The sequence below is a fragment of the Ahaetulla prasina genome, chromosome 4 (assembly GCF_028640845.1).
Source record: "Ahaetulla prasina isolate Xishuangbanna chromosome 4, ASM2864084v1, whole genome shotgun sequence".
Classification (NCBI taxonomy): Eukaryota; Metazoa; Chordata; class Lepidosauria; order Squamata; family Colubridae; genus Ahaetulla; species Ahaetulla prasina.
This window is the reverse complement of record NC_080542.1, coordinates 149,988,156-149,999,268: the sequence shown is the minus strand read 5'-3', so window position 1 is coordinate 149,999,268 and position 11,113 is coordinate 149,988,156. Positions and strand designations below refer to the sequence as shown.

The 11,113-nt window shown below is 49.7% G+C and overlaps 1 long non-coding RNA gene across 1 annotated transcript; it reads right to left on the bottom strand.

Annotated features, from left to right (window-relative positions):
- Positions 1-8,953: 8,953 nt before the first annotated feature.
- LOC131196553 (uncharacterized) lies at positions 8,954-10,202 on the bottom strand. The gene is made up of 3 exons (XR_009154764.1): positions 10,187-10,202; positions 9,420-9,511; positions 8,954-9,016 (listed from the first exon to the last, which is right to left on the bottom strand). It is a non-coding gene; the product is annotated as an uncharacterized LOC131196553 (long non-coding RNA).
- Positions 10,203-11,113: the final 911 nt, after the last annotated feature.

Below are 11,113 nucleotides of genomic sequence, written 5' to 3'. Positions count from 1 at the left end.
AGAAGGGGAGAAGCAGAGCTGGTATCATCTGATGGCGCTCAATGGTGTTCATGCCACCCTCCGGAGAGGACGTAGCTGGCTGGCTTTGAAGGCCACCAGGTCCCCCTGCCTCGGCGCGGCCTGCTCCAAACACACCCCGAACCTCAGAAAGAGGCCCAGAATGGAAGGTAAGGGGACGATCAAAGGGGCAGGCTTCCAAGCCTCTTTTCGTGAAACCTCCGATTCCTGCGTCGTATGAAGGCAACAAACACGCCTGCTCCTCTAAAGGGCTGGAGCTGAGGGCGGCATTATCCTGAGCCTCGTCACCACTGGGGGGCCAGGAGGGATAGGTCTGCTCGGCCTCTTGCAGAGAAACCTTCAAGGGAGCCTCGGGGGTCACGGCCAGAGAAATCGGCGTGGGAGGCTGAACTTCTCCACTCGGCCTCGAGGTGGAGGCGAGGCTTTCCGAGCCACCTGTGGGGGGAGAGAGAAGGAGGGTGGGAGCAGAAGTCACCTGGCAAGAGACACAGAAGGATTCAGGCAACTTAAGAGGCTGGGAGGCCTTTTGAAGCCGGTTTCTTCTTACTCCTCCTGCTCCTCTTCCTCCCTGCAAACCCCCTCCCTTCTAGCACTGATGATGCTCCCTAGTTGGGTCATGAGATGTCTGGAAGAAAATACAGAAGCTCAGAGAGTACCCAAGACTGCCCAGTCCTTCCTCCTCCTCCTCCTCCTCCTCCAAGCCGCTCCCTTCTAGCACTCAGAAAGAGAAATCCGGCTCATGGGCCCAGCCCCAACTTTGCCAGCCACGTTTCCACCATCTCAGTCCCCTGGGATCAAAACTGTTGAATGGCAAACCTGGATCAAAGTCTCATTGCCTATTTATATCCCATTTTTTTAGCAGGATGGACTGCAAATCTAGGCTGGGAAGGATGGGTTTTGTAATTGCGCCCAAGGGGGGCATAGAAAGAAACACTGAAGGAGACAGACAGAGAGAGAGAGAGAGAGAAGGAGAGAGAGACGGAGAGGGAGTGAGAGAAAAGAGAAAGGGAAAAGGAAAGGGAAAGAAGAGAGAGGGAAAGAGAAAGAGAAAGAAAGAAAGAAAAAGGGAAAGAGACAGGGAAAGAAAGAGAGAGGAAAAGAGAAAGAGAAAGAAAGAGAGAGAAAGAGAAAGAGTGAAAGAAAGAAATGGGTTTTGTTCACACTTGTAGGAACTAACCTGCGTGATTTTCCCTATGACTCTTGGAAAATGTGATACAAGCCTCGACTTACGACTGTTCCTTTAGTGACCAAGACTGCAATGGGCCTGACAAAAAGGAACTCTTTTTCACCCTTACTCACAGGTTGTGGCGTCCCCGTGTTCAAAATTCAGATGCTATTTGTGATGGGTGCAGGTAAATAGAAAGAAACGGATGGATAAACGGACAGAGGGATGGATGGATGGAAGGAAGGAAGAGAGAGAGATGGCTGGATATTAATTTATGTTATTAAAGTGATTAGACTTTTTAAAATCCTGATTTCTTATTTTTCTAAGTAATTAAATGAAGCAAACAGGCATATAATATTCCTTTATTCTCCTATTTTTCTCCACAACAACCCAACCACCCAATTTCTCACCCGAGAAAGTTAAGAAACCCTGATCTACTAACTAAGCCACCATCAGCCAGGTTTGGCCACACATTAAGCCAGCCTCCCCCAGCTCTGATACCCTCCAGATGGTCAGCTTGCTAGCGCAAAGAACTCTGGGAATTGAGTTCCATCCCCCTCTATAGACACACCCCGAGGTGTGGGTTGTTGTGGGTGTCTTTGCAACAAACCATCATTTACACTCCAAGAATGAACTCTGTGCAACAGGCTGCTGTCAGGGTTCCAAGTAACAGCCCCAAGGAAAGGAAACTCCGAGGCTTGAAGTTCCTCAGAGCACAGCTGGGAGACCTGGAATCTTTCCCACCCCTCCCCCACCCGTCCAATCAGGTCCAGTCCGGAACGGAAGATCTCTTCGCCTTCTCCTCCGCACAGCTGCAGGGCCCCTTGGCCTTGACTTCCTAGAAGGAATTGGGTTTTGGCTAAGGGTCTTCTCCACTCTGTCCTAGCCCCCCTCCCAACGCCCCACAGGAGGCTCCTGCCAGGCCTGGAGCCTGAAGGCACCAAGGTAGAAAGATGGCTTCCAGGTCTGACAGCTGCAACGGGACCATCAACCAGCTTTGACAATGATTATGAACTTGGTTTCCATTCCATTCCCAATTTGGTCTCCTGATAGGAATGGCGAGTGTTTCTCACATCCATTGTGCAGTTACACAAAGGCAGTCAGGCCTTCCAACTCAAGCCCACCCAAGCCTACTCAATGCAACTAATACCGACTCTATCCAGCCCTACTCTACCCAATCCTTCTTTACCCAACTCAATCCTAATAAACTCTACCTCAGCATACCCTATCCTACTCTATCCAACTCAACTCAACCCTAATCAATGCAATTCAACCTTGCTCAAAAAAACTATTACCTGCTCAACTCAACCCTACTCAATTCAACTCTACTCTACCCATTCCCATTCTACCCAACTCAATCCTGCTGAACTCTACCCAACCCAACACAGCTCAACTCCACTCAACGCAATTCTATTCAGCTCAACTTAACCCTGCTCAACTCTAGTCTATCAAACCCAGACCTTCTCAACAGGCAGCGTCCTTCTTTAATCCAGCAAACCCCTTGCCCCACACTCCACCACCTATCATCCTCAGTTTGGAGAAAGCACCTCTGATACGCCCCACAGATCCCCCCTGCAAACCTGACATGCACCCCCCCCAAAATAGTCCCACCCCAGAGGATCCAGTTACCTGCTTTCCCATCCTTCGATAGGCTGAAGATGGAGCCCATAGTAAATGCAATGGCCAGGTAGTGGCTTCCTTTACACCAGAAAGCTCTTGAGTAACCCTATCTCTGACCCTTCCAGCCCCTCCTCCTTTAATGAGGGGAGGGTTGAGTGGAAAGAGGGAGGGGTCACAAGATCTCTGTCTCTGGTGCTTAAAGAGACGGTGTCCTTTTTGAACATTAAGCCTCTCCCCAAAATCGCTGGTGGGGTGGGGTCCTAGTAAGTGGGAGTAGCCCTGCTCACCCCAAAGCTTTGGGGAGAGGGGGTCGGTCAGACACAGGTGGGTAAAATAGCCCCCGTTTGTTAACTTCACAGAAGAAGGAGGGTCATAAATCATGATTACAAACCATGATATGATAGATAGGTAGATAGATAGATAGATAGATAGATAGATAGATAGATAGATAGATAGATAGATAGATAGATAGATAGATAGTTAGATAGCTAGATAGATGGATGGATGGATGGATGGATGGATGGATGGATGGATGGATGGATGGATGGATAGATGGATGGATGGATGGATGGATGGATGGATGGATGGATAGGTAGATAGATAGGTAGGTAGGTAGATAAATAGATAGATAGATAGATAGATAGATAGATAGATAGATAGATAGATAGATAGATAGATAGATAGATGGATGGATGGATGGATGGATGGATGGATGGATGGATGGATGGATGGATGGATGGATAGGTAGATAGATAGATAGATAGATAGATAGATAGATAGATAGATAGATAGATAGATAGATGGATGGATGGATGGATGGATGGATGGATGGATGGATGGATGGATGGATGGATGGATGGATGGATAGATAGATATCATCAATTGTGTTGTAAATGTTGTACCTTGATGAACGTATCTTTTCTTTTATGTACACTGAGAGCATATGCACCAAGACAAATTCCTTGTGTGTCCAATCACACTTGGCCAATAAAATTCTATCTATCTATCTATCTATCTATCTATCTATCTATCTATCTATCTATCTATCTAGATAGATAGATAGATAGATAGATAGATAGATAGATAGATAGATGGATAGATACGGGATTCTGGGGTTGGAAGTCCTCTGCTCTTAAAGAATGCTGGCAAGGAGATTCTGGGAGTTGTAGTCCTCCCGCGTAAAAGCATCCTGGCAGGGGATTCTGGGAGTTGTACTCTTCCCCTCTTAAAGCATCCTGGCAGGGAGATTCTGGGAGTTGTAATCCTCTCTTGTAAAAGTAACCTGGCAGGGGTATTTTGGGAGTTGAAATCCTCCTCTTTTATGATATACCCGCTGGGGGATTCTGGGAGTTGAAGTCCTCCTCTCTTATAGTATACTACCTTGGCAGAGGTGGGTTCAGCAGGTTCTGACCAGTTCTGGAGAACCGGTAGTATAAATTCTGATTGGCCCCACCCTCATCTTTTATCTGCCTCCCAAGTCCCAGCTGATCAGGAGGAAATGGGGATTTTGCATTAACCTTCCCCTAGAGTTGGGTGGGAAGGGAGATTTTACAGTATCATTTCCTGCCACGCCCACCAAGCCATGCCACATCCACCAAGCCACACCCAAAGAACTGCACCTGGGGGACTCTGGGACTTGAAGTGCTCCCCTCTTACGATATATCAGCTGGGGGATTCTGGGAATTGTAGTCCACCCCTCCTAACGTATCCTGGCAGGGGGATTCTGGGAGTTGTAGTCCAACCCTCCTAAAGTATCCTAGCAGGGGGATTCTGGGCGTTCAATTCCTCCCCTCTTAAAACTGCCTAGAAACTTAAGTGAGACATGTCCAATCCTAGGACCTTTCTTGCGAGCGTCGTTAAGCAAATCACTTGCAATTTTAATTGTTCCTTTATCCGTGTCTCCAGTTCTCTGTGTGGCCCCAAAGGAACGACACTGATGAACTCTGGAATTCCCTCTCGGCTCAGCGTCTTGAATTTTCACATCGGGGGATTGGGTTGGGATCAAAAGACGGGGAGATTTTATTATAAACAAAATTATAAACAAAAAATCCAGAAGTTATTGGTCCTCCATCACTGGAAGCTTTTAAAAAGAGATTTGACAGCTGTTTGTCAGGGATGGTACATAAGATCTCCTGTTCAAGCAGAGGTTCAGACTAGATGACCTCCAAGGTCCCTTCCAACTCTGTTATTCTGAGCAGGGGTTGTACCAGATGATCTCTGAGGTCCATTTCAACTCCTTTTTTCCTGCAAGGGCCTCCTGCTTGAGCAGGGCGTTGGAGTAGATGACCTCTAAGGTCCCCTCCAATTCTGTAACTGTATAAGGGCCTCCTGCTTGAGAAGAGGGGGAGTTTGGACTAGAGGACCTCCAAGGTCCCTTCCAGTTCGGTAATTCCGATGGCCAAAATACCCCCCCAGGTGCTCCATTGTCACAAGAGGACCGTGGTCAGTCAAGGACTGACACTCGGCAGCTTCCAAGCCCCTCCCACCCACCCACCCAGCAAAGGACAGAGAGACGGAGCCTGGGTGCAGCAGGAGTGAATATTCCATTTATTGAGAGCATCCATGGTGTTGGTGTATCGGCTATGAGCAATATACATATATATACAGAAGTGGTGGTGGGGGAAACTGAGGCAGGGGGTGGGTGCTCTGGGCTGGGTGACACTAGATGGTCAGCTCCTGGAAGACAGAAGGGGAAGAAGAGAAGCATCAGGTCTAGGAAGTAGGGAGGGGTGCAGTTCTCGCAGGCCTTTTGTGACCCACCAATATCGGTGCCATCCAATGTGGATAACTCTTGTGGTCCTAGAGATGGAGGAGGCCAGAGAAGAGTCCCCATTCTCGGTCAAAGCAAGATATTCCAGCAAGAATTGGGCTCCAAGGGTTAAAAGCCTGCCTCCCGAGATGTCTACTGCCCTTGGACCTCCGAGGTGGACCTCTTAGGAGGACATCATGAAGGTTCTCATTCCTCTTGGGCTTCCCTCCTTTCCACCCCCACCTCCAGCTCAAATCTGGAGAAGGTTGACATCTGGATCTCCTTACCTCCTCCTCTTCCTCGCTCTCCTCCTTGATGGTGGGGGCTGAAGCTGCTTCCGTGATCGAGGACAAGTGCTCCACAGGAACTTTGAACTTCTCCGCCGCCTCTTCGTAGGCCTGTTGGGAAATGTCTTCGACCTGCAGAAAAAGGCAACAGAGGGCCTTCAGATCTTCCTCTCTTCTGGTGGAGAAAGAGACCTGACTTTGGACCGTCTCCAGAGAAAGACACCCAGCAAAGACGTTCTCCAACAGTCCCAGATGGTTGGCCTAGAAGACCCTTCTATGTTCTACCAGGAGGCCAGGTCCTTCAACCAGGAATTGGAGAGGAACCCTTCCCTAAACCTACATTTCCAATCTGACTTCTCCAACTGAGGTGAGAAGAAGACAATCTCTTGGTTCTCCAGTCAAGAAAGGCGGAGGCCAATCTATCACAACGCAGGAAGTCCTCAACATGCAACCATTCGTTTAGTGACCAAAGGCAGAAGAGCAAGGAAAACGTGACCTATGACCACATTTCTCCAGGCGTCAATCCAAATTCAGACAATTTGGCAATGGACTCACGTTTATGACGGTGGCGGTGGCCCCCGGGGGTTGCGTGATCCCCCATTGGAGACCTTTTGGACCAGCAGAGTCAATGGGGAAGCCGGATTCACTTAATGACCATTGTGACTCCCTTTAACAACTGCAATGATTGGCATAACATCTGAGGCAATGGTAGTCTCACTTCAGAATGGAAGTTTTGGGCTCAATGGTGGACGTACGTTGAGGACAACCAGTGTGAAAAATACGAATGTCCCTCCAGTCAGTCAGTCAGCCTCTACCTCTCTCTCTCTCTCTCTCTCTCCCCCTCCCTCGCTTCCCTTCCCTTTCCCCCTTCCCTCCTTCCCTCTCACCCACCCTCCTTTCTTCTCTCTTCCTCCCTTTCCTTTTTTCCTCTCTCTCTCTCTCTCTCTCTCCTCCTCCTCCTCCTCCTCCTTCCTCCTTCCTCCTCCTCCCTCCTCCTCCTTCCTCCTCCTCCTCCTCCTCCTTCCTCTCACTCACCCTCCTTCCTTCTCTCTTCCTCCTTTTCTTTTTCCCTCTCTCTCATTTTCCCCTGTCTCCATCTCCTTCCGGCCTTCCCTCCCTCCCCTCCTTCTTCCTCTCTCACTCCTTCCCTCCTTCCTTCCTTCTCTACCTATCCTTTCCTCCCTCTCTCTCTCAGTCCTTCTCTTCTCTACTCCCTCCCTTTAATCCTTTATGCTTTTCTCCCTCCTCGCTCCCTGTTTCCCCCCTTCCTTCCTTTCCTTCCTACCTTTTCTCGTTCCTCCTTCCTTCCTTCCTTCCACCCATCCACCTATCTCTCCTCCCTCCCTCCCTCCCTCTTCAGTCACCCACAGACTTCTCCCCTCCCCCAGGATCCCAGATTCCCACAGCTCCTCTTCCCTCTTCCCAGATCACCTTGACTTCGCCAAAGACGATGTAGGTGTCGGAAGCTGGACGTTTGAAGACATCCGGGTTGTTGATGACCATTAGGGTATTCGTCGATTTACGGAGGGTTACCATGGCCACATTGTGGATCTGCCGCAGACCCAGCTTAGACATGGCCTGGGGGCAAAGAAGAAGACCACACACAGCCCATCGGCACCATGTTGATGGGCTCGCAACCACACCACGAAGAGAGGAACTCACAACACCCTCAAAATCCACGGAAGAAAGCTAAGGAGGCCTCTTGTAGGTCAACCAAAGAGCTGGTTGAAGAATAAGGAGAAGGAGGGACCTTCTCCCACTCAATGCTACAGTTGAGGTCCTGTAGACCAACCCTTTGCTTCCATGGAAGGCCATCTTGAGGTGCGGTCTTCTTCAAGACATGGTGGACCATGAAGTGTGGAAAGTTCTGGAGACCACAAGATGCTTCTGGTAGGAACCATGCAGAAGTCTTCTTCTGACCTCTCGAGAGAACTTAACTTCTCTAGTGCGGTGGGAGATCTCAGGCCAGAACCAAAGAAAGGGCAAGAGAGATACTTAGACCCCCAAAATTGGAGTTGTTCCAAGGTGCTTGCCAACCCTTTGAGGTAGACCAGATCAGGAAACTAACTAACTCCAGATAAACACTCTTAATAAAGGTAGTGAATTCTAGTGTCACCTTAGGCACAAAAGAGAGTTGCGTGGCTTTGAGCCAAAGGGTGGAAGAATGAAGGGAAGGAAGGAAGGAGGGAGAGAGAGGAAGAAGGGAGGGGTAGAGGAGGGAAGGTGGTGGTAGGGAAGGGAAGGAGGGAGAGAAGGAAGGTAGGAAGGGGTAGGGAAGGAAGGAGGGATGGAAGGAAGGGGAGAGGAGGAGGAAGGAAGGAAGGAAGGAGGAAGGAGGAAGGAGGAAGGAAGGAGGAGGAGGGACGGAAGGAAGAAGGAGGGGTAGAGGAGGAAGGAAGGAGGCGGTAGGGAAGGGATGGAGGAAGGGAGAGAAGGAGGAGGAGAGGAGGAGGAAGGAGGAGAGAGGAGGAGGAAGGGAGGAAGGGACGAAGAGAGGGAAGGAAGGAAGAAGCAAGGGAAGGAAGGAAGGAGGCGGTAGGGAAGGGAAGGAGGGAGGGAGGGAGGGAGGGAGGGAGAGAAGGAGAGAGGGAGGGAAGGAAGGAAGGAAGGAAGGGGGAGGGGATGGAAGGAAGGAAGGAGGAAGGAGGAAGGAGGGAGAGAAGGAAGGTAGGAAGGGGAAAGGGGGATGGGAAGGAAGGGGGAGAGGAGGGAGGGAAGGAAGGAAGGAAGGAAGGAAGGAAGAAAGGAAGGAGGGAAGGAAGGAGGGAGGGAGGGACGGAAGGAAGAAGGGAGGGGTACAGGAGGGAAGAAGGGGGTAGGGAAGGGATGGAGGGAAAGGGGAGAGAAGGAGGGAGGGGAGAGGGGGAGGGGAGGGAAGGAGGGAGAGAGGGAGGGAGGAAGGGAGGAAGGGACGAAGAGAGGGAAGGAAGGAAGAAGCAAGGGAAGGAAGGAAGGAGGCGGTAGGGAAGGGAAGGAGGGAGGGAGGGAGGGAGGGAGGGAGAGAAGGAGAGAGGGAGGGAAGGAAGGAAGGGGGAGGGGAGGGAAGGAAGGGAGGGAGGAAGGAAGGAACGGAGAAGGGAAGGAGGGAGTTACCTTTCGAGCTTTCTTTTCGCTTCGGCTTAGTTTGGGCCTCCTAATGGACTCTTCGCCAGTCCCCAGGGAATGCGTCAGCTGGGTCTGAAAGAAACAAATACATTTACTCATCCCTTACTACTAAGCAGATCCCTTTGGCTGAAAGAGGGCTTTTACGCTCTCTCCAGAATGGCCCATCAACTTCTCTTTACCTTCCTGGAAAGGCCCTTAGCTGGCCTCGCTTAACGTCCAAGATCATTTTTGAAAAAGTCTTTTGTTTATTTATTTTATTGGGCATCTTCCCATCAACCCTCCCGTCTTCGCAATTGTGGGTCGGGTGAACGCTGGAGCAATCACCAGGCGACAGCGAGTTCTAGTCCCACCTTAGGCAGGAAAGCCAGCTGGGTGACTATGAGCCTCTCTCTCTCAGCCCAGCCCATCTGAAATGCGACTGACTAGGGAATTCTGGGAATTGAAGTCCACCCATTCTGGTCTGCGAGGGCCACACCTGCACCTCCTGAGCTGTCCGTGGTACTGGAAAATTCGGCTCTTCCCATTCCGGTAGCGATCCTTCGTAGCTTTCAGAATCGTTGGAAGATCCTGCAAAAAGATATTTTAGGGTATTCTATCCGAGGTCTCCGTTAGCAATGCTCCGTCCTCAACTTACAATGGCAATTGAGCCCCACATTGCCGTTGTTAAGTGAGACATTGTGAGCTTTGCCCCCATCTTATCCCCTTTCATTCCACAATTCTTAATGGAAGCACTGCAGGTGTTATGAGACTCATAGAATCCTCTGGCTGGAAGGGACCCTGGAGGTCTTCCAGTCCAACCCCTCTTGCTATGTGAGAGAGTTGTTAAGTGAATTTGGTCCCATTTTACAACCCATTTTACAAAGAGGCTGGGAGGCCTTTTGAACCCGGTTTCTTCTTACTCCTCCTGCTCCTCTTCCTCCCTGCAAACCCCCTCCCTTCTAGCACTGATGATGCTCCCTAGTTGGGTCATGAGACGTCTGGAAGAAAATACTCAGAGAGTACCTAAGGCTGCCCAGTCCTTCCTCCTCCTCCTCCTCCTCCTCCTCCTCCTCCTCCTCCTCCTCCTCCTCCTCCTCCTCCTCCTCCTCCTCCTCCTCCTCCAAGTTGCTCCCTCCTAGCACTCAGAAAGAGAAATCCAGCTCATGGGCCCAGCCCCGACTTTGCCAGCCACGATTCCACCATCTCAGTGCCGTGGGATCAAATTATAGTTGCCAAGAAATGCAAAACTGTTGAATGGCAAACCTGGATCAAAGTCTCATTGCCTATTTATATCCCTTCTTTTTTAGGGGGATGGACTGCAAATCTCAGAATCCAGAGTCTAAGCTGGGAAAGATGGGTTTTGTAATTGCGCCCAAGGGGGCCGTAGAAAGAAACACTGAAGGAGACAGAGAGAGAGAGAGAGAGAGAGAGAGAGAGGGAGTGAGAGAAAAGAGAAAGGGAAAAGGAAAGGGAAAGAAGAGAGAGGGAAAGAGAAAGAGAAAGAAAAAGAAAAAGAGAAAGAAAGAGAGAGAAAGAGAAAGAGTGAAAGAAAGAAATGGGTTTTGTTCACACTTGTAGGAACTAACCTGCGTGATTTTCCCTATGACTCTTGGAAAATGTGATACAAGCCTCGACTTACGACTGTTCCTTTAGTGACCAAGACTGCAAAGGGCCTGACAAAAAGGAACTCTTTTTCACCCTTACTCACAGGTTGTGGCGTCCCCGTGTTCAAAATTCAGATGCTATTTGTGATGGGTGCAGGTAAATAGAAAGAAACGGATGGATAAACGGACAGAGGGATGGATGGATGGAAGGAAGGAAGAGAGAGAGATGGCTGGATATTAATTTATGTTATTAAAGTGATTAGACTTTTTAAAATCCTGATTTCTTATTTTTCTAAGTAATTAAAGGAAGCAAACAGGCATATAATATTCCTTTATTCTCCTATTTTCCTCCACAACAACCCAACCACCCAATTTCTCACCCGAGAAAGTTAAGAAACCCTGATCTACTAACTAAGCCACCATCAGCCAGGTTTGGCCACACATTAAGCCAGCCTCCCCCAGCTCTGACACCCTCCAGATGGTCAGCTTGCTAGTGCAAAGAACTCTGGGAATTGAGTTCCATCCCCCTGTATAGACACACCCCGAGGTGTGACTTCTTGTGGGTGTCTTTGCAACAAACCATCAT